The sequence below is a fragment of the Oncorhynchus clarkii genome, chromosome 8, assembly GCF_045791955.1.
Source record: "Oncorhynchus clarkii lewisi isolate Uvic-CL-2024 chromosome 8, UVic_Ocla_1.0, whole genome shotgun sequence".
Classification (NCBI taxonomy): Eukaryota; Metazoa; Chordata; class Actinopteri; order Salmoniformes; family Salmonidae; genus Oncorhynchus; species Oncorhynchus clarkii.
In genome coordinates this window covers 30,539,287-30,562,560 of record NC_092154.1, presented here as the reverse complement: position 1 = coordinate 30,562,560, position 23,274 = coordinate 30,539,287, and the positions used below count along the sequence as shown (strand labels likewise).

Here is a 23,274-nt window from a genome sequence, read left to right as displayed (position 1 = left end):
GCCACTTAGAAATGTCCTTGCTTTTTAAAGAAAAGCACATTTTTTTGTCCATTTATATAACGTCAAATTGATCAGAAATACAGTGTAGACATTGTTGATGTTGTAAATGACTATTGTAGCTGGAAACGGCAGATATTTTATGGAATATCAGAGGCCCATTATCAGCAACCATCACTCCAGTGTTCCAATAGGCACGTTGTGTTAGCTAATCCCAAGTTTATCATTTTAAAAGGCTAATTGATCATTAGAAAACCCTTTTGCAATTATGTTAGCACAGCTGTAAACTGTTGTTCTGATTAAATAAGCAATAAAACTGGCCTTCTTTAGACTAGTTGAGTATCTGGAGCATCAGCATTTGTAGGTTTGATGACAGGCTCAAAATGGCCAGAAACAAAGAACTTTCTTCTGAAACTCGTCAGTCTATTCTTGTTCTGAGAAATGAAGGCTATTCCGTGCGAGAAATTGCCAAGAAACTGAAGATGTTGTACAACGCTGTGTACTACTCCCTTCACAGAACAGCGCAAACTTTTTCTGACCAGAATAGAAAGAGGAGTGGGAGGCCCCGGTGCACAACTGAGCAAGAGGACAAGTACATTAGAGTATCTAGTTAGAGAAGCAGACGCCACACAAGTCCTCAACTAGCAGCTTCATTAAATAGTACCCGCAAAACACCAGTCTCAACATCAACAGCGAAGAGGCGACTCCGAGTTCCTCTGTCCTTTGTCTGTGTTCTTTTGCCCATCTTAATCTTTTATTTTTATAGGCCAGTCTGAGATATGGCTTTTTCTCTGCAATTCTGCATAGAAGGCCAGCATCCCGGAGTCACCTTTTCAGTGTTTCTTGGCAATTTCTTGCATGGAATAGCCTTCCTTTCTCAGAACAAGAATAGACTGACGAGTTTCAGATGAAAGTTCTTTGTTTCTGTCCATTTTGAGCCTGTCATCGAACCTACAAATGCTGATGATCCAATCTCTCTGTACTTTGCTCCGTTCATCTTTCCCTCGATCCTGACTAGTCTCCCAGTCCTTGCCGGTGATAAATATCCCCACAGCATGATGCTGCCATCGCCATGCTTCACCGTAGGGATGGTGCCAGGTTTCCTCCAGAGAGACGCTTGGCATTCAGCCCAAAGAGTTTAATCTTGGTTTCATCAGACAAGAGAATCTTATTTCTCATGGTCTGACAGTCCTTTAGGTGCCTTTTGGCAAACTCCAAGAGTGCTGTCATGTGCCTTTTATTGAGGAGTGGCTTTCGTCTGGCCACGCTACCATAAAGGTCTGATTGGTGGAGAGATCGCTTCTGGAAGGTTCTCCCACCTCCACAGATGAACTCTGGAACTCTGTTAGAGTGACCATCGGGTTCTTGGTCACCTCCCTCCCATTTAAGAATGATGGAGGCCACCTTGGAAGACACAGACATTTTTTGGTACCCTTTCTCAGATCTGTGCCTCGACACATTCCTGTCTCGGAGCTCTACAGAGAATTCCTTTGAATCTCATGGCTTGGTTTTTGCTCTGACATGCACTGTCAACTTTTGGACCTTATATAGACAGGCGTGTGCCTTTCCAAATCATGTCCAACCAATTGAATTTACCACAGGTGGACTCCAATCAAGTTGTAGAAACATCTCAAGGATGATCAATGGAAACAGGACGCACCTGAGCTTTCAATTTCAAGTCTCAAGGTCTTTGTCATTATGTTTTATTTTACAGCTGTAACGCAACAAAATGTGGGAAAAGGGATTGGGTCTGAATGCTTTCCGAAGGCCCTGTACTTAGTCTTAAGGATGAACCATAGGCCTACACATCCCACATGCACACTCCAAACGTTGTACTACACTACTGTGTCTGCACGCCCAGGCTCGACACACAATGCTCGACAAGCAGAACATTTTACACATCAACATCTTTCTTCCTCGACAATTTCCATTTGTTCCTTACAGTGGTTCCTTCATGACTATCATGCACACCTGTTTTCACACACACACACACACACACACACACACACACTCAGTTGGTAGAGCATGTCACTTGGATGGTGGGTTTGATTCCCAGCGACCACCCAGGTGTAAAATGTATGTGTCGCACGCATGACTGTGAGTCACTTTGGATAAAAGCGTCTGCTAAATGACATATATTACATTACGATTACAAGGACTCTCCCTCTCCGACTGACACATCTACGGTGCATCCTATCCCAGTTAAACAGAGAGATCAGCACATCAGATAAGAGGAAGGGAACACATTTAGTCACAACACCCCCCCCCCCCTATTTCTGCTGTTCACACGTGTCGTCATGGGGTGACTGGCAGACAGGCAGGGCTATAATGCTGGAAGGTGTTCTGTTCTGGGAGAGATGTATTAAAAGGGCACTCAGCCGTGAAATACTTTCTTTGACACCTCGACTTTAAAAGGACAAATAGCCCTCAGGCTTTATTTTACTTGGATTAAAATAAAATACTATCTCTGGCTGGAGATGATAATATTGCAACTGTCTAAGCCGAGGCTCTCTAGAGGCAAGTTTGCTAGGAAATGAAAGTGCAGGTGTAACTTCACCTACTGAATGCATTTCTTTGTTCTCTTCCTGTTCTACTTGTTGTTGTGATTGAATACTGACACTGATTTGATTTTATCTTCACTCATGCAATAATATTTGACTGCCAGCGCTTGACAGAGCTTGACATTACAGCTACAATTTACGTCAAACCAAAAGTCGCTGCGACAAATGTGTTATGAAACCTGATGCTTTGAAAGCAAGGTTGTTTGATGGAAACTCGTCAAAAAAAAAGCTAGCTTGCTAGCCAGCTCCGTTGCTAAATATTAGACGTTCAGACACGTCTGACGTTCTGTAACTGATTGTTCCGTGCTCTTAACTACACGTAGATGATAATCAGACCTTGGCCATGAAAAGTGAGAGAGAAGGCCCTCTCTGTCTTCCCTCTATTTTCCACCAGGACAGAAACACATCGTATTTCCCTGTGATATCCCCTCTGACAAGCCAAGGTATTGACCACAGCCAGGCCCAGGTCCAAGATCCAAGAGGCAGGAAAACAAGGTGAGAGACGTGATGTGTGCGAGAGCGTGTCTGGCTGGCTGAGCGCATTACAGAACATCTCTAATAGACATGTAAGGACACAGAAAAATGATTGCTTGTTGAGTGCAAAGGGCTTTTCTTGAAGATGTGGATGTCGATTATGGCAGCCGCCCGCACCTCTCTGATTCAGTTGGGTTAAATGTGGAAGACACATTTCAGTTGAATACATTCAGTTGGACAATTGACTAGGTATCCGTCTTTCCCTTTCCCTTTCTTGCGGTCAATTTGACATCTACAAATGATTTCTAATTATGTTCTGGCCCCCTGACCAATCAGCTCAAGGAAAAATCGGCTGAATATAGATGATGGTCCCTGGTTTACACCCTGGTAACAGACTAGGTGATCGGCCCCTATATGAAAAGGTATGGGTGTGTGTGCGCGTGTGCGCCTGTGTATATTATGCGTCCCTGCATGGGTGCGTGTGTGTGCGAGCTTGTGTTTGATCTGTGACACACACCCACACACACTCCCACACATACGATAACGTGCTGCTATGCCTACACAGCTGTGTGTTGCTCTAAAGAGAGATATCAGCAACTCTGAACAGCTCATTTCAGACGGTAATTAAAGCGCGGGAGGGGGGGGGGGGCTCACTTTACATAATTAGCTGAGAAATAGAGGCAGGAGATGGAGGGAGGAGGGATACAGGGAGGGAGGAAGAGGAGGAAAGGCTATTAACAACATGAAAGCTCCACAGCGCAGATCCCTGAGATGAAGATGGAAGGGGGTGGTGCATGTGTTGCTAAGCAGGGTTTCCTGCAGTCTCATTTCTGCAGCGGTGTTTAACATGGAAGTAAACATTGTGGATGTCTGGTCCGCGGCCTCTTCCTCTGTGTTGGTGTGTTTGTGTAGTAGTGACAGTCAGCCACATTGTTTCAGTAAACAAACTCTCAACCGGAGGCTGTCAACGTGAGGGGACGTCTGTTGGATGTGGATTCTGTGAGTCTCTTATGTGAAATCTACATTGTGTGTTTAGATGCTGACAGTGTTTCATGCTACAAATACACAGTCATGCAGGAAGATCATGTCAAAGTCATGTACGCAGCTAAATCTGGTGTTGATATTCCTTTCTCATTGTTGACAATTGTGTGTTTGTGTGTATGTGTGTGTGTGCCTGTGTTTGTGTTTTTGGACAGCTCAAGCTCAGTGTCTGTGCTCTTTCAGGCAGTGTGTTTGTGTCCATGTTTGTGTTGACTGCAGTAGAGCTGAGTGTGTGTGTGTGTGTGTGTGTGTGTGTGTGTGTGTGTGTGTGTGTGTGTGTGTGTGCGTGCGCGCGTGGGTGCGTGTGTGTGTGTGTGTGTGTGTGTGTGTGTGTGTGTAGAGCCCCTCTCAGAGTCAGGCAATGGGAAATGGCTCCACTTGAGAGAGAGAGAGAGAGAGAGAGAGCGAGAGAGCGAGAGAGCAAGAGAGAGAGAGACTGTTTGCGGCGAGTGGACATTATCCCCCATAATCCCCCCATGTCAATCAGTGTGGAGTGTGTGAGAGCAACATTATGGCAAAGTTTCAACAGCATCAGCGGTACTGGGGAGGCATCATCCCCTCTTAACGCTCGGCACGCTAGCTGCTTCTTTCAAGATCAACGTAAGTGTGTGAGAAAGAGAGATGTTGACATATGTTGACATTGAAACGTGCACATACTGAGTCACATCCTCATTGTTATAGGGATGCTGAGTCACCTCCTCATTGTTATAGGGATGCTGAGTCACCTCCTCATTGTTATAGGGATGCTGAGTCACCTCCTCATTGTTATAGGGATGTTGAGTCACATCCTCATTGTTATAGGGATGCTGAGTCACCTCCTCATTGTTATAGGGATGTTGAGTCACATCCTCATTGTTATAGAGGTGCTGAGTCACATGCTCATTGTTATAGAGATGCTGAGTCACATCCTCATTGTTATAGGGATGCTGAGTCACATCCTCATTGTTATAGGGATGCTGAGTCACATGCTCATTGTTATAGAGATGCTGAGTCACATGCTCATTGTTATAAGGATGCTGAGTCACATGCTCATTGTTATAGAGATGCTGAGTCACATGCTCATTGTTATAAGGATGCTGAGTCACATGCTCATTGTTATAGAGATACTGAGTCACATGCTCATTGTTATAGGGATGCTGAGTCACATGCTCATTATTATAGAGGTGCTGAGTCACATGCTCATTGTTATAGTGATTCTCTAATGTCAAATTGTTTTGTATTTTAGTATGTTTTTCTCCCTAATTTCCATCTGGTCTCATTTCTGCAGCTCCCCAACGTGCTCGGGAGGTGAAGGTGGAGTCATGTGTCCTCCGAAACATGACTCGCCTAACCGCGCTCTTAACACACACCACCCGCCAGCTTAACCTGGAAGCCAGCCACATCAATGTGTCAGAGGAAACACCTTTCAACTGTCGACCGGGGTCAGCCTGCAGGCACCCGGCCCGCCACAAGAAGTCGCTAGAGCGCGATGAGCCATGTAAAGCCCCCCCGGGCCAAACCCTCCCCTAACCCGGACTAAGCCGGTTGTGGCACAGCTCGGGAAGGAACCCGGGTCTGTAGTAACACCTCAGTGCCTAAGACCGCTGCGCCACTCGGGGGCCCACAAAAGTCTGATTTAAATCATGCCCATAGTAAGTATAATCAGAGATTTTAAACAACTGTACTTTCATACAGGCCCTCTGTAATACCATGTACATGTTACCTTGGGGTCATATAAGAGGTTTTCTGAGTCAGATATGTTCAAGGGGATTTGTAAGGCGATGAATTAAATCCAGATGACTTCCTTTGTTAGGAATATTATGGTCACTCAAACACAGTCTGTCCATTACAGTGACTTTCAACCGTCCTCACACGGTTAATTTGACTATGCATTATTAAAACAGCAAAGTCAAAGAGTTGTGGTCTGACTAATACTGTGACATTGGCATAACTTCCTCTTTAAAAGTGTATTCAGAGTAGGCTTATTTGAAGCCTTTTGGGTTTTTATAAATATCTCTAATTTCCAAACTGGGCAATGAGACAGATGAGTCTAACAGGTGTATTTGACCTGAATGACAGTGAAGTGATGATTCATGATTATCGTCAGATGACTTATGGTTGCAAGATGTCCTTCCAGCATGCTGGTCGGCCTGGTCAGGTCTTCAGCACCTTCAGCGGGGCAGGTGACAACCGGATGCATCCGGTTCAGGGGAAATAGAAAGAGAGCCTGTGACGTGACTTCCTCTTTTGGACGTTGAACAAGTCAAAAGCTCCATCTTAACTCCTCCTCCACATTTACTGGATTGGTTGAACACTGCAGAAGGGAACCTCCCCCGACAGTTCCATTTGTTCTGGTCAGGACTATAAAGAAAGCTACGCCGCTTAGGTGTTTCTTTTATGCCTTTTACGTTACGACTTCAGTCACACACACTGTTCTGTCTGTTCCACACTCTGCCACAGGGGGGCACTACAGGCCAGATGTTACAACACAACGCGACAGATAACGACGAGAGATGACGAGAATGGGAAGGAGAAAGAGAGAGGAGGGAAGTAGGAAGGGAGAGAGAGGGAAAGAGGAAGCACCGGGCCTATTTAACAGCAAGATATGAGAGCTCGTACACTTTCTGTCTGCGTTGTTACTGTCTGTGCTCTATCAGAACCCTCTCCCCTTAAACCAGCCTAGGAACCTTGAACCCTGCCAAGGAGATTGGAGGTCTTGTCAATTTCTCAGATGGGCGCTCTCTGAAAGATTGATTTGGTCTGGTTCTTCCTTAGAGCAAGAGAGAAAGGGAGGCAGAGAGGGAGGGTAGAGGTGCAGTCACCTAGACCCTAAACCCCACTGACTTAGCCATACCCTGACTATCATCTCCAGCCAATTTATATGCACTGGGACGTGACGGCCCCATCCCTATCCCCTCCCATACAGAACACACACTGGAGTGTTTATAAACACCTCGGCACCAGTACAGGGCTCCTAAGCACACATTTAATTAGAGTTAGGGATTAGAGAGCAATAGCATAATGTTCCCAAGCCGAGCAGAGGAAAAACTACCCCGCCTGGAAACAGTATTATCAAGTGGAAGACCTCGCTGCTCTCTGCTACTATTACAAGTAAACAGTGTCAAACAAATCTCTCTCGCCCTCCCTCCCTCCATCCCTCCATCCCTCCCTCCCTCCATCCCTCCCTCTCTCTCTTCCCTAAAGGACGTTTCACTATGAAATGTCTAAAGCTGCATCAGGCTCCAGTTGACTGGTTGATGTTGAATGGCTCCAAGCCCTCCTTCCACCATCTTCACCAAACAACCACGGAGCTCCAAACCACCGTCACCATCCATCCATCAACCACTTAGCCTGATACAAAATTGGGAGGAGGAGAATGGGGAGGTGGGAGGACACAAATGCTGTTCTTACAGCCTGTTCTTCAGCTATAAAACTCCATCTCACGGTGTTTACGTCATTACATTCTGAGAAGCTACATGAATCCACTACGGTACAGCAGCACAGCCATATTAAACACCGCAAAATGAGACCATCACCGACATTTGACAAAAGCCGTCAGCACATAGAGAGGATAGAGGGAATAACACATAGAGAGAATAACACATAGAGAGAATAACACATAGAGAAAATAACACATAGAGAGAATAACACATAGAGATGATAGAGAGAATAACACATAGAGAGAATAACACATAGAGAGAATAACACATAGAGAGGATAGAGAGAATAACACATAGAGAGAATAACACATAGACAGGAGAGAGAGAATAACACATAGAGAGAATAACACATAGAGAGGATAGAGAGAATAACACATAGAGAGAATAACACATAGAGAGGATAGAGAGAATAACACATAGAGAGAATAACACATAGAGAGAATAACACATAGAGAGAATAACACATAGAGAGAATAACACATAGAGAGAATAACACATAGAGAGGACAGAGAGAATAACACATAGAGAGGATAACACATAGAGAGAATAACACACAGAGAGAATAACACATAGAGAGGACAGAGAGAATAACACATAGAGAGTATAACACATAGAGAGAATAACACATAGAGAGAATAACACATAGAGAATAAAACATAGAGAGAATAACACACAGAGAGAATGACACATAGAGAGAATAACACATAGAGAGAATAACACATAGAGAGAATAACACATAGAGAGAATAACACATAGAGAGAATAACACATAGAGATGAAAGAGAGAATAACACATAGGGAGAATAACACATAGAGAGAATAACACATAGAGAGAATAACACATAGAGAGAATAACACATAGAGAATAAAACATAGAGACAATAATACATAGAGAGAATAACACAGAGAGAATAACACATAGAGAGAATAACACATAGAGATGATAGAGAGAATAACACACAGAGATGATAAAGACAATAACACATAGAGATTATAGAGAGAATAACACATAGAAAGGATAGAGAGAGAATAACACATAGAGAGAATAACACATTGAGATGATAGAGAGAATAACACAAAGAGATGATAGAGAGAATAACACATAGAGATGATAGAGAGAATAACACATAGAGAGAATAACACATAGAGATGATAGAGAGAATAACACACAGAGATGATAAAGAGAATAACACATAGAGATCATAGAGAGAATAACACAGAGAATGACACAGAGAGAATAACACAGAGAGAATAACACATAGAGAGAATAACACATAGAGATAATAGAGAGAATAACACACAGAGATGATAAAGAGAATAACACATAGAGATCATAAAGAGAATAACACATAGAGAGGATAGAGAGAGAATTACACATAGAGATGATAGAGAGAATAACACATAGAGAGAATAACACATAGAGAGGATAGAGAGAGAATAACACATAGAGATGATAGAGAGAATAACACAGAGATGATAGAGAGAATAACACATAGAGAGAATAACACATAGAGATGATAGAGAGAATAACACATAGAGATGATAGAGAGAATAACACATAGAGATGATAGAGAGAATAACACATAGAGAGAATAACACATAGAGATGATAGAGAGAATAACACATAGAGAGAATAACACATAGAGAGGATAGAGAGAATAACATATAGAGAGAATAACACATAGAGAGAATAACACATAGAGAGAATAACACATAGAGAGGAGAGAGAGAACAACACATAGAGATGATAGAGAGAATAACACATAGAGAGGATAGAGAGAATAACATATAGAGAGAATAACACATAGAGAGAATAACACACAGATATGATAGAGAATAACACATAGGGTTGATAGAGAGAATAACACACAGATATGATAGCGAGAATAACACATATAGGATAGAGAGAATAACACATAGGAGGACAAAGAGAATAACACATAGAGAGAATAACACATAGAGAATAACACATAGAGATGATAGAGAGAATAACACGTAGAGAATAACACATAGAGATGATAGAGAGAATAACACAGAGAGATGACAGAGAGAATAACACTTAGAGAGGATAGAGAGAATGACACATAGAGAGGATATAGAGAATGACACATAGAGATGATAGAGAGAATAACACGTAGAGAATAACACATAGAGATGATAGAGAGAATAACACAGAGAGATGACAGAGAGAATAACACATAGAGATGATAGAGAGAATAACACATAGAGAGAATAACACAGAGAGATGACAGAGAGAATAACACAGAGAGGATAGAGAGAATGACACATAGAGAGGATAGAGAGAATGACACAGAGAGAGAACAACACATAGAGATGATAGAGAGAATAACACATAGAGATGATAGAGAGAATAACACAGAGAATGACACAGAGAGTATAGAGAGAATAACACATAGAGAGAGTAACACATAGAGAGAATAACACATATAGAGGATAGAGAGAATAACACATAGAGAGAATAACACATAGAGAAAATAACACATAGAGAGAATAACACATAGAGAGGATAGAGAGAATAACACATAGAGAGGATAGAGAGAATAACACATAGAGAGGATAGAGAGAATAACACATAGAGAGAATAACACAGAGAGATGATAGAGAGAATAACACATAGAGATGATAGAGAGAATAACACATAGAGATGATAGAGAGAATAACACATAGAGAGAATAACACATAGAGATGATAGAGAGAATAACACATAGAGAGGATAGAGAGAATAACACATAGAGAGGATAGAGAGAATAACACATAGAGAGAATAACACACAGAGATGATAAAGAGAATAACACATAGAGATCATAGAGAGAGAATTACACATAGAGATGATAGAGAGAATAACACATAGAGAGAATAACACATAGAGAGGATAGAGAGAGAATAACACATAGAGATGATAGAGAGAATAACACATAGAGATGATAGAGAGAATAACACATAGAGATGATAGAGAGAATAACACATAGAGATGATAGAGAGAATAACACATAGAGAGAATAACACATAGAGATGATAGAGAGAATAACACATAGAGAGAATAACACATAGAGAGGATAGAGAGAATAACATATAGAGAGAATAACACATAGAGAGAATAACACAGAGAGAATAACACATAGAGAGAATAACACATAGAGAGGAGAGAGAGAACAACACATAGAGATGATAGAGAGAATAACACATAGAGAGGATAGAGAGAATAACATATAGAGAGAATAACACATAGAGAGAATAACACACAGATATGATAGAGAATAACACATAGGGTTGATAGAGAGAATAACACACAGATATGATAGCGAGAATAACACATATAGGATAGAGAGAATAACACATAGGAGGACAAAGAGAATAACACATAGAGAGAATAACACATAGAGATGATAGAGAGAATAACACGTAGAGAATAACACATAGAGATGATAGAGAGAATAACACAGAGAGATGACAGAGAGAATAACACTTAGAGAGGATAGAGAGAATGACACATAGAGAGGATATAGAGAATGACACAGAGAGAGAATAACACATAGAGATGATAGAGAGAATAACACATAGAGAGAATAACACAGAGAGATGACAGAGAGAATAACACAGAGAGGATAGAGAGAATGACACATAGAGAGGATAGAGAGAATGACACAGAGAGAGAACAACACATAGAGATGATAGAGAGAATAACACATAGAGATGATAGAGAGAATAACACAGAGAATGAATCAGAGAGTATAGAGAGAATAACACATAGAGAGAGAAACACATAGAGAGAATAACACATATAGAGGATAGAGAGAATAACACATAGAGAGAATAACACATAGAGAAAATAACACATAGAGAGAATAACACATAGAGAGGATAGAGAGAATAACACATAGAGAGGATAGAGAGAATAACACATAGAGATGATAGAGAGAATAACACACAGAGATGATAAAGAGAATAACACATAGAGATCATAGAGAGAATAACACATAGAGAGGATAGAGAGAGAATTACACATAGAGATGATAGAGAGAATAACACATAGAGAGAATAACACATAGAGAGGATAGAGAGAGAATAACACATAGAGATGATAGAGAGAATAACACAGAGATGATAGAGAGAATAACACATAGAGAGAATAACACATAGAGATGATAGAGAGAATAACACATAGAGATGATAGAGAGAATAACACATAGAGATGATAGAGAGAATAACACATAGAGAGAATAACACATAGAGATGATAGAGAGAATAACACATAGAGAGAATAACACATAGAGAGGATAGAGAGAATAACATATAGAGAGAATAACACATAGAGAGAATAACACAGAGAGAATAACACATAGAGAGAATAACACATAGAGAGGAGAGAGAGAACAACACATAGAGATGATAGAGAGAATAACACATAGAGAGGATAGAGAGAATAACATATAGAGAGAATAACACATAGAGAGAATAACACACAGATATGATAGAGAATAACACATAGGGTTGATAGAGAGAATAACACACAGATATGATAGCGAGAATAACACATATAGGATAGAGAGAATAACACATAGGAGGACAAAGAGAATAACACATAGAGAGAATAACACATAGAGAATAACACATAGAGATGATAGAGAGAATAACACGTAGAGAATAACACATAGAGATGATAGAGAGAATAACACAGAGAGATGACAGAGAGAATAACACTTAGAGAGGATAGAGAGAATGACACATAGAGGATATAGAGAATGACACAGAGAGAGAATAACACATAGAGATGATAGAGAGAATAACACATAGAGAGAATAACACAGAGAGATGACAGAGAGAATAACACAGAGAGGATAGAGAGAATGACACATAGAGAGGATAGAGAGAATGACACAGAGAGAGAACAACACATAGAGATGATAGAGAGAATAACACATAGAGATGATAGAGAGGATAACACAGAGAATGACACAGAGAGTATAGAGAGAATAACACATAGAGAGAGTAACACATAGAGAGAATAACACATAGAGAGGATAGAGAGAATAACACATAGAGAGGATAGAGAGAATAACACATAGAGATTATAGAGAGAATAACACAGAGAATGACACAGAGAGTATAGAGAGAATAACACATAGAGAGAATAACACATAGAGAGGATAACACATAGAGAGAATAACACATAGAGAGAATAACATAAAGAGAGAATAACATATAGAGAGAATACCACATAGAGAGGATAGAGAGAATAACACATAGAGAGAAAAACACATAGAGAGGATAACACATAGAGAGGATAGAGAGAATAACACATAGAGAGAATAACACATAGAGAGAATAACACATAGAGATGATAGAGAGAATAACACATAGAGAGAATAACACATAGAGAGAATAACACATAGAGATGATAGAGAGAATAACACAGAGAATGACACAGAGAGTATAGAGAGAATAACACATAGAGAGAGTAACACATAGAGAGAATAACACATATAGAGGATAGAGAGAATAACACATAGAGAGAATAACACATAGAGAAAATAACACATAGAGAGAATAACACATAGAGAGGATAGAGAGAATAACACATGTAGATGATAGAGAGAATAACACAGAGAGGATAGAGAGAATAACACATAGAGAGGATAGAGAGAATAACACATAGAGAGGACAGAGAATAACACATAGTGAGAATAACACATAGAGAGGATAACACATAGAGAGAATAACACATAGTGAGAATAACACATAGAGAGAATAACACATAGAGAGAACAACACATAGAGAGAATAACACATAGAGAGAATAACATATAGAGAGAATAACACCTAGAGAGGATAGTGAGAATAACACATAGAGAGAATAACACATAGAGAGGATAACACATAGAGATGATAGAGAGAATAACACATAGAGAGAATAACACATAGAGAGAATAACACATAGAGAGGTTAACACAGATAGAATAACACATAGAGAGAATAACACATAGAGAGAATAACACATAGAGAGAATAACACATAGAGAGAATAACATATAGAGAGAATAACACATAGAGAGGATAGAGAGAATAACACATAGAGAGGATAACACATAGAGAGGATAGAGAGAATAACACACAGAGAGAATAACACATAGAGTGGATAGAGAGAATAACACAGAGAGAATAACACATAGAGAGGATAGAGAGAATAACACATAGAGAGAATAACACTTAGAGAGGATAACACATAGAGAGGATAGAGAGAATAACACATATAGAGAATAACACATAGAGAGAATAACACATAGAGATGATAGAGAGAATAACACATAGAGATGACAGAGAGAATAACACAGAGAGGATAGAGAGAATGACACATAGAGAGGATAGAGAGAATGACACAGAGAGAGAACAACACATAGAGATGATAGAGAGAATAACACATAGAGATGATAGAGAGAATAACACAGAGAATGACACAGAGAGTATAGAGAGAATAACACATAGAGAGAGTAACACATAGAGAGAATAACACATAGAGAGGATAGAGAGAATAACACATAGAGAGAATAACACATAGAGAAAATAACACATAGAGAGAATAACACATAGAGAGGATAGAGAGAATAACACATAGAGAGGATAGAGAGAATAACACATAGAGAGGATAGAGAGAATAACACATAGAGAGAATAACACAGAGAGAATAACATAAAGAGATAATAACATATAGAGAGAATAACACATAGAGAGGATAGAGAGAATAACACATAGAGAGAAAAACACATAGAGAGGATAACACATAGAGAGGATAGAGAGAATAACACATAGAGAGAATAACACATAGAGATGATAGAGAGAATAACACATAGAGAGGATAGAGAGAATAACACATATAGATGATAGAGAGAATAACACAGAGAGGATAGAGAGAATAACACATAGAGAGGATAGAGAGAATAACACATAGAGAGGACAGAGAGAATAACACATAGTGAGAATAACACATAGAGAGGATAACACATAGAGAGAATAACACATAGTGAGAATAACACATAGAGAGAATAACACATAGAGAGAATAACACATAGAAAGAATAACACATAGAGAGAATAACATATAGAGAGAATAACACATAGAGAGGATAGAGAGAATAACACATAGAGAGAATAACACATAGAGAGGATAACACATAGAGAGGATAGAGAGAATAACACATAGAGAGAATAACACATAGAGTGGATAGAGAGAATAACACAGAGAGAATAACACATAGAGAGGATAGAGAGAATAACACATAGAGAGAATAACACTTAGAGAGGATAACACATAGAGAGGATAGAGAGAATAACACATAGAGAGAATAACACATAGAGAGAATAACACATAGAGATGATAGAGAGAATAACACATAGAGAGAATAACACAGATAGAATAACACATAGAGAGAATAACACACAGAGAGAATAACACAGAGATGATAGAGAGCATTACACATAGAGAGAATAACACATAGAGAGAATAACACACAGAGAGAATAACACAGAGATGATAGAGAGCATTACACATAGAGAGAATAACACATAGAGAGAATAACACATAGAGAGAATAACACAGATAGAATAACACATAGAGAGAATAACACACAGAGAGAATAACACAGATATGATAGAGAGAATAACACATAGAGAGAACAACACATAGAGAGAATAACACATAGAGAGAATAACACATAGAGAGAACAACACATAGAGAGAATAACACATAGAGAGAATAACACATAGAGAGAACAACACATAGAGAGAATAACACATAGAGAGAATAACACATAGAGAGAACAACACATAGAGAGAATAACACATAGAGAGAATAACACATAGAGAGAACAACGCATAGAGAGAATAACACAGAGAGAGGACAACACATAGAGAGAATAACACATAGAGAATAACACATAGAGAGAACAACACATAGAGAACAACACATAGAGAATAACACAGAGAGAACAACACATAGAGAGAATAACACATAGAGAATAACACATAGAGAGAACAACACATAGAGAACAACACATAGAGAATAACACATAGAGAGAACAACACATAGAGAACAACACATAGAGAACAACACATAGAGAGAATTACACATCGAGAGAATAACACATAGAGATGATAGAGAGAATAAGAGGATAGGAGGGAAATTATAAGAAACCATTTTCAAGAATAGCCTTCCTCCCTCACTCCCTCTCTAAGTCGTGGTGCTTTATTGTAGGAGCCAGCCACCCCTACATCCCAAACGGTACCCTATTCCTTATATAGTGCACTACATTTGACCAGTCAAAAGTAGTGCACTATAAAGGGAAACGTGTGCCAATTGGGACATATCCTCACTGTTGATCCAGACGCTGATGCAAAACTCATTATTCTGCTCAATTCAACCATTATTCAACTCTCCGAAGACGATAAGTGTTAAAAGACAACCACGTAGAAATAGAGTGAAAAGAGGCTGAGACTGTTGTCGCGGAGGGAAATGTGCTGCTCCTTGCTGTTTTTCTCCCATCACACAATAAGCCACATCTCAGCCTGAATTGAAACAGGATTCACTTAGAAGGCTTCCCTGAGCTCAGAACTCTGTTGTTCCCATTTCTGTATCTCACTCGTGATGTTTGTGGAATATTCTGGAAGGATGCCTTTCTTCTGAACCTACAGATGGATGTTCAGGAATGAATGGAACACCCTGGAATCATCCAATGGAATATTGGAATACTTTGTTCCAACTGCGTGTTGTTATGTGCTACATATATAAAATCCCCATGGAACTTAAAGTGGTGTAAATTCCACCCCCCCCCCCAAAAAAAAAAAAAACATGTTTAGCAAAGTGTTTAGATTCCTAGACACATACATACGCACTTGCAAGAATGCATGTGCAGTCACAAACACACCCTGCTGTAAGTGTCCTTGTGATCTCGTGTCCCCCTTAACACCACTTCTCATCTCACACTGTATTGAGTGCACTCTCTCTCCCTCTCACACTCTCTCTCCCTCTCTCTCTAGCTCTGCTCCCTTCTTCCCCCTCTCCCTCTCCCTCTCCCTCTCCCTCTCCCTCTCCCTCTCCCTCTCCCTCTCCCTCTCCCTCCTTCCCTCTCCCTCCTTATGTGTAGAGCAGAGCAGAGAGCCAGGGTGTGGTTGTTAGTCAGGCAGACCTTGAGGTGTCACCCTCACTGTCTGAGGAGATAAATGTCCTGGTAAAGGTGATTATCACGCCTGGGGAGGGGAGGAGGGAGGGAGGGGCCGAGGAAGGGAAGAAGGCTAGGGGTGGTTAATAAAAAGGTAGGTGAGTGAGGAAGAGCAGGGGAGTGGGAGGGGGATGAGGGGGGAAAAAGAGAGAAGATTTGAGGGAAAGTTGGAGGCGAGGGGGGGGTACTTGGATGCAGAAAGGGGGGTTTCTAAAGCTGAAAACACCAACACATTCATTTCAAAACAAATCAAATATTATTTATCACATGCTTACTTACAAGTCCTTAACCAACAATGCAGTTGCTATATTTTTTTAAAGTAAGACAATAAACTAACAATAGCGAGGCATTATACAGGCGGTACTGGTACAGAGTCAACGTGCGGGGGCACCGGTTAGTCGCTGTAATTGAGGTAATATGTACATCTAGGTAGGGGTAAAGTGACTATGCATAGCAACAGAATAAACAAAAGCAAGGGGTTTGAACCATTCTAAGTGGACAGATTGACATTATGTTAATGTAATGTAACGTGTGCAGTAGCAGCTGTGTGGTTCCTGTCTATGTGTGTAGCATGGTGGAATACTCTTCTCTCACCTCTCTGTCTCCCTGTGTGTGTGTGTGTGTGTGTGTGTGTGTGTGTGTGTGTGTGTGTGTGTGTGTGTGTGTGTGTGTGTGTGTGTGTGTGTGTGTGTGTGTGTGTGTGTGTGTGTGTGTGTGTGGAAAGGGGGTGAACCTCTCTCAATGCAGCAGGACAAAGGGGTGAGGATCTCCCTTCACCTCTGTTACTCACACAGACACACCACGGTGAACGATGTAGTGTGTGTACCTACTGAGTCACTCTAAACAACCACAAGCAGGTGTTTACCCCCGAAGGAGAAGATAAGACGACAGCCAAGACAGCTTTACAGACAGACACACACACACACACACACACACACACACACACACACACTACGCCTGACCTTTCCACGAAGTTCAACTTCTATCAGGCGTAGGTAGATGGGAATGTGGCGTTTTACGCTTTACAGGAAAATAGTTCCCTAGACTTCCTTCAAGGACACCGAGATAATATTAATATTGATATCAGGAAGGTAGAAGAGGATTTATTGTATTGTATAGTTTTATGAGCTCTAACCAAATTGTGTTTAAAAATGCTGGTACATTGAGAGTGTGTTTTAATATCAGCTTCTTATTGAATGGCTGTGTTGCCAGCAGTTCTTCACAATCAGCGGAAGGCCAGAGTGTCTGTAAATGTAGTTTTGTTCAGACACTTTTGTACAGTAAGTTTATTTAAACCAGACAGTCCACACGTCGAGTTGATCTCTCAACTCCAGACATCCGTGTCTCTCTCATGAAATGATAAAACCCACATCCTTGAATCACTTCATACAAGCTCCCTCAGTTCCACCAGGAAAAACTAAGTCGTATTGACAATAAGAGACTAAAGTGATTCGAACGAGCTTTGGAATGTAACTGAGATGACTCACCCAAACCGCATTGTGCATGAGTATGTAAAAGAAGACATGATTAGAGCAATAATACAGATTGCTCCAATATCCAACTAGTACTTCCATTGTCTCCAGCTGATTGTCCCACTGGGCGATGCCTGATCTAAACCTACACGGCTATAGGAGGCTCTAGGAGAGATTTGTCATCGGGGAGAATATTTAGTTGTAGTTCTTTTTTTAATAATATTTATAAAGAAGACTAGCTGTCGCCATTGGCGTCGGCTAATGGGGATCCTCATATAAAAACGGGATCAAATCATCTCTGCACATCTACAACATTAGAGAATACAGTGAGAGCAGTGTGGGCGGTAGAGCCTTGCCAGGGAGAACACACTATACAATACAAAGACACTGGAGAAAGAGAGGGAGAGAGACACTGGAGAAAGAGAGGGAGAGAGACACTGGAGAAAGAGAGGGAGAGAGACACTGGAGAAAGAGAGGGAGAGAGACACTGGAGAAAGAGAGGGAGAGAGACACTGGAGAAAGAGAGGGAGAGAGACACTGGAGAAAGAGAGGGAGAGAGAGACTAGAGAAAGAGATGGAGAGAGACACTGGAGAAAGAGAGGGAGAGAGAGACCAGAGAAAGAGAGGGAGAGAGACACTGGATAAAGAGAGGGAGAGAGAGACCAGAGAAAGAGAGGGAGAGAGACACTGGAGAAAGAGATGGAGAGAGAGACCAGAGAAAGAGAGGGAGAGAGACACTAGAGAAAGAGGGAGAGACATTGGAGAAAGAAAGGGAGAGAGACACTAGAGAAAGAGAGGGAGAGAGACACTGGAGAAAGAGAGGGAGAGGGAGGTTGAGAGATAGTGGGGGGTGGAGGGAGGCAGGAGACAAAGAGATAGGGATTGAGAGAGAGAGGCAGTGAGAGAAATAGAGCGAAAGACGGAGAAGAGAGGCTGAGAAATAAGGTCGATAGGGGCAAAGAAAGAGTGAGAGGAGAGAGGCAGTCGAAAGAGGATAGTCTCAGTGGGATCCGGGCCCAATGCTGCTCCTCCTCCTCTAACACTCACTTCATTACAGGCCTATTTACCTGATTAACAAGGCCACTTTACCACCAGCACTCTACTCAGCAGGTAGCCTAGTGTGTTTGTCAGCAACACAACACCAAGCTTCCCTAAACACCAGCCTCCCTCCCTCAGCCTCTCCTACTCCTTCTCTTCTCGAACCTCTGCTATAAAACTCAGGCCAGTCAACGCTGAAAGACAATTGATTTTACAGCCTCCTGCTTACACCTTAGTACTAACACAATGATGCTGACTGGGTGAGAAGGTAGTTCTGTGGTGGCTAGGCTAGGTGATGAAATACTGTACATTTCCAGACTTTGGTTACATAATATGTTTCATGTCTACACGCTGACATTGATCTATCTATTGAGATGCGTCTGTTGGTTTGATGTTGCTATTACTGTCAGAGGAAGAGGTCCTCAGAGAAACTCCTTTTATGTACCGGAGTTTCATTTTCAGGAGGGAGAATACGAGCTATCTGGAAACCTTTTCATGTAGTAGAATATAATGACTAAAGACGAATGGCACCCCGAGCTTTCTAAACAGAGGCAGACATGATAAAGAGGGAAAGAGATGAATGATTTTCTTCGTCTTCCTTCTGTGTTTTGTTGCTCGTCTCACTCTCTTACCTCTCTCTATGTCATTTTCCATTATGTCAGAAAATGCCAGTTAGCAAGAATTTCACTTGTGGATGTTATTGAAATGCTTTAACCTTATTGCAACAATAATTTCAATAACTCTTATGTTTGTCAGTGGCAAATAGAGAGAGGATATGGAGTGAGGATATAGAAAGAGGATATAGAGAGAGGATATAGAGAGAGGATACAGAGAGAGGATATAGAGTGAGGATATAGAAAGAGGATATAGAGAGAGAAAATAGAGAGAGGACATAGAGAGAGGATACAGAGAGAGGATATAGAGTGAGGATATAGAGAGAGGATATAGAGAGAGGATATTGAGTGAGGATATAGAGAGAGGAAATAGAGAGAGGATATAGAATGAGAATATAGAGAGAGGATATAGAAAGAGGATATAGAGAGAGAGAATAGAGAGAGGATATAGAGTGAGGATATAGAGAGAGGATATAGAGTGAGAAAATAGAGAGAGGATAGAGAGTGAGGATATAGAGAGAGGATATAGAGAGAGGATATAGAGAGAGGATATAGAGAGAGGATATAGAAAGAGGATATAGAGAGAGGATATAGAGAGAGGATATAGAGAGAAGATATTGAGTGAGGATATAGAGAGGAAATAGAGAGCGGATATAGAATGAGGATATAGAGAGAGAAAATAAAGAGAGGATATAGAGAGAGGATACAGAGAGAGGATATAGAGTGAGGATATAGAAAGAGGATATAGAGAGAGGAAATAGAGAGAGGATATAGAATGAGGATATAGAGAGAGGATATAGAAAGAGGATATAGAGAGAGAAAATAGAGAGAGGAAATAGAGAGAGGATACAGAGAGAGGATATAGAGTGAGGATATTGAGTGAGGATATAGAGAGAGGATATAGAGAGAAGATATTGAGTGAGGATATAGAGAGGAAATAGAGAGCGGATATAGAATGAGGATATAGAGAAAGATATTAGAGAGAGGATTTAGAGTGAGGGTATAGAGAGAGGATATATAGAGAGAAAATAGAGAGAGGATATAGAGAGAGAAAATAGAGAGAGGATATAGAGAGAGAGAATAGAGAGAGGATATAGAGTGAGGATATAGAGAGAGGATATAGAGAGAGGATATCAAGAGAGGATATAGAGAGAGGATATAGAGAGAGGATATATAGAGAGGAAATAGAGTGAGGATATAGAGTGGGGATATAGAGAGAAAATGAGTTGAGGATATATAGAGAGAGAATAGAGAGAGGATATAGAGTGAGGATATAGAGAGAGGATATAGAGAGAGAGAATAGAGAGAGGATATAGAGTGAAGATATAGAGAGAGGAAATAGAGAGAGGAAATAGAGAGAGGATATAGAGAGAGAAAATAGAGAGAAGATATAGAGAGAGAAATAGAGAGAGGATATAGATAGAGAGAATAGAGAGATGATATAGAGTGAGGATATAGAGAGAGGATATATAGAGAGAAAATAGAGAGAGGATATAGAGAATGAGAATAGAGAGAGGATATAGAGTGAGGATATAGAGAGAGGATATAGAGAGAGAAAATAGAGAGAGGATATAGAGTGAGGATATAGAGAGAGAAAATTGAGAGAGGATATAGAGAGTGAAAATAGAGAGAGGATATAGAGAGAGAGAATAGAGAGAGGATACAGAGTGAGGATATAGAGAGAGGATATAGAGAGAGGATATAGAGAGAGAAAATAGAGAGAGTATATAGAGCGAGAATTTCGAGGGAGGATATAGAGAGGATATAGAGAGAGGAGATAGAGAGGGGATATAGAGAGAGGAGATAGAGAGAGGACATAGAGGGAGGACATAGAGAGAAGATATAGAGAGAGGATATAGAGAGAGGATATAGAGAAAGGACATAAAGAGAGGATATAGAGAGAGGACATAGAGGGAGGACATAGAGAGAATATATAGAGAGAGGACATAGAGAGAAGATATAGAGAGAGGATATAGAGAGAGGACATAGAGGGAGGACATAGAGAGAAGATATAGAGAGAGGATATCAAGAGAGGATATAGAGAGAGGATATAGAGAGAGGATATAGAGAGAGGAAATAGAGTGAGGATATAGAGTGGGGATATATAGAGAGAAAATGGAGTGAGGATATATAGAGGGAGAATAGAGAGAGGATATAGAGTGAGGATATAGAGAGAGAATATAGAGAGAGAGAATAGAGAGAGGATATAGAGTGAAGATATAGAGAGAGGAAATAGAGAGAGGAAATAGAGAGAGGATATAGAGAGAGAAAATAGAGAGAAGATATAGAGAGAGAAATAGAGAGAGGATATAGATAGAGAGAATAGAGAGATGATATAGAGTGAGGATATAGAGAGAGGATATATAGAGAGAAAATAGAGAGAGGATATAGAGAATGAGAATAGAGAGAGGATATAGAGTGAGGATATAGAGAGAGGATATAGAGAGAGAAAATAGAGAGAGGATATAGAGTGAGGATATAGAGAGAGAAAATTGAGAGAGGATATAGAGAGTGAAAATAGAGAGAGGATATAGAGAGAGAGAATAGAGAGAGGATACAGAGTGAGGATATAGAGAGAGGATATAGTGAGAGGATATAGAGAGAGAAAATGGAGAGAGTATATAGAGCGAGAATTTTGAGGGAGGATATAGAGAGGATATAGAGAGAGGAGATAGAGAGGGGATATAGAGAGAGGAGATAGAGAGAGGACATAGAGGGAGGACATAGAGAGAAGATATAGAGAGAGGATATAGAGAGAGGATATAGAGAGAGGACATAGAGGGAGGACATAGAGAGAAGATATGGAGAGAGGATATAGAGAGAGGATATAGAGAGAAGATATAGAGAGAGGATATAGAGAGAGGATATAGAGAGAGGACATAAAGAGAGGATATAGAGAGAGGACATAGAGGGAGGACATAGAGAGAAGATATAGAGAGAGGACATAGAGAGAAGATATAGAGAGAGGATATAGAGAGAGGATATAGAGAGAGGACATAGAGGGAGGATATAGAGAGAAGATATAGAGAGAGGACATAGAGAGAAGATATAGAGAGAGGATATAGAGAGAGGATATAGAGAGAGGACATAGACAGAGGACAAAGAGAGAATATATAGAGAAGATATAGAGAGAGGATATAATGTTTCTTTTGTCCTTTCTCACCATTGAGAGTTGCAGCACAAACAGAATATTCACTGTCTTCTCTATGCAGTCTACCAGGCAGCAGAGACCCAGAGGAGTCCCATTTGAATGCAGATCACAGACATGGGGGGTTGGAGGGTTGGCAGGTCTCTGCCCCGGGTCACAGCCCTGTCGAGAGGAGACCTGTCTGGGCCACGGCCTTGGGAGCACGCCCCTGCCTGTATGGCGCTAGAGGTCTGGCACACACTCAGAGCCTGACACAGAGATACACACACACTGGCTGGCAC

At 40.5% G+C, this 23,274-nt stretch overlaps 1 protein-coding gene across 1 annotated transcript in view; it reads right to left on the bottom strand.

Annotated features, from left to right (window-relative positions):
- LOC139415257 (neurexin-3b-like) overlaps positions 1–23,274 on the bottom strand; it is a 315,709-nt gene that overhangs the window by 254,617 nt on the left and 37,818 nt on the right. The window lies entirely within an intron of this gene.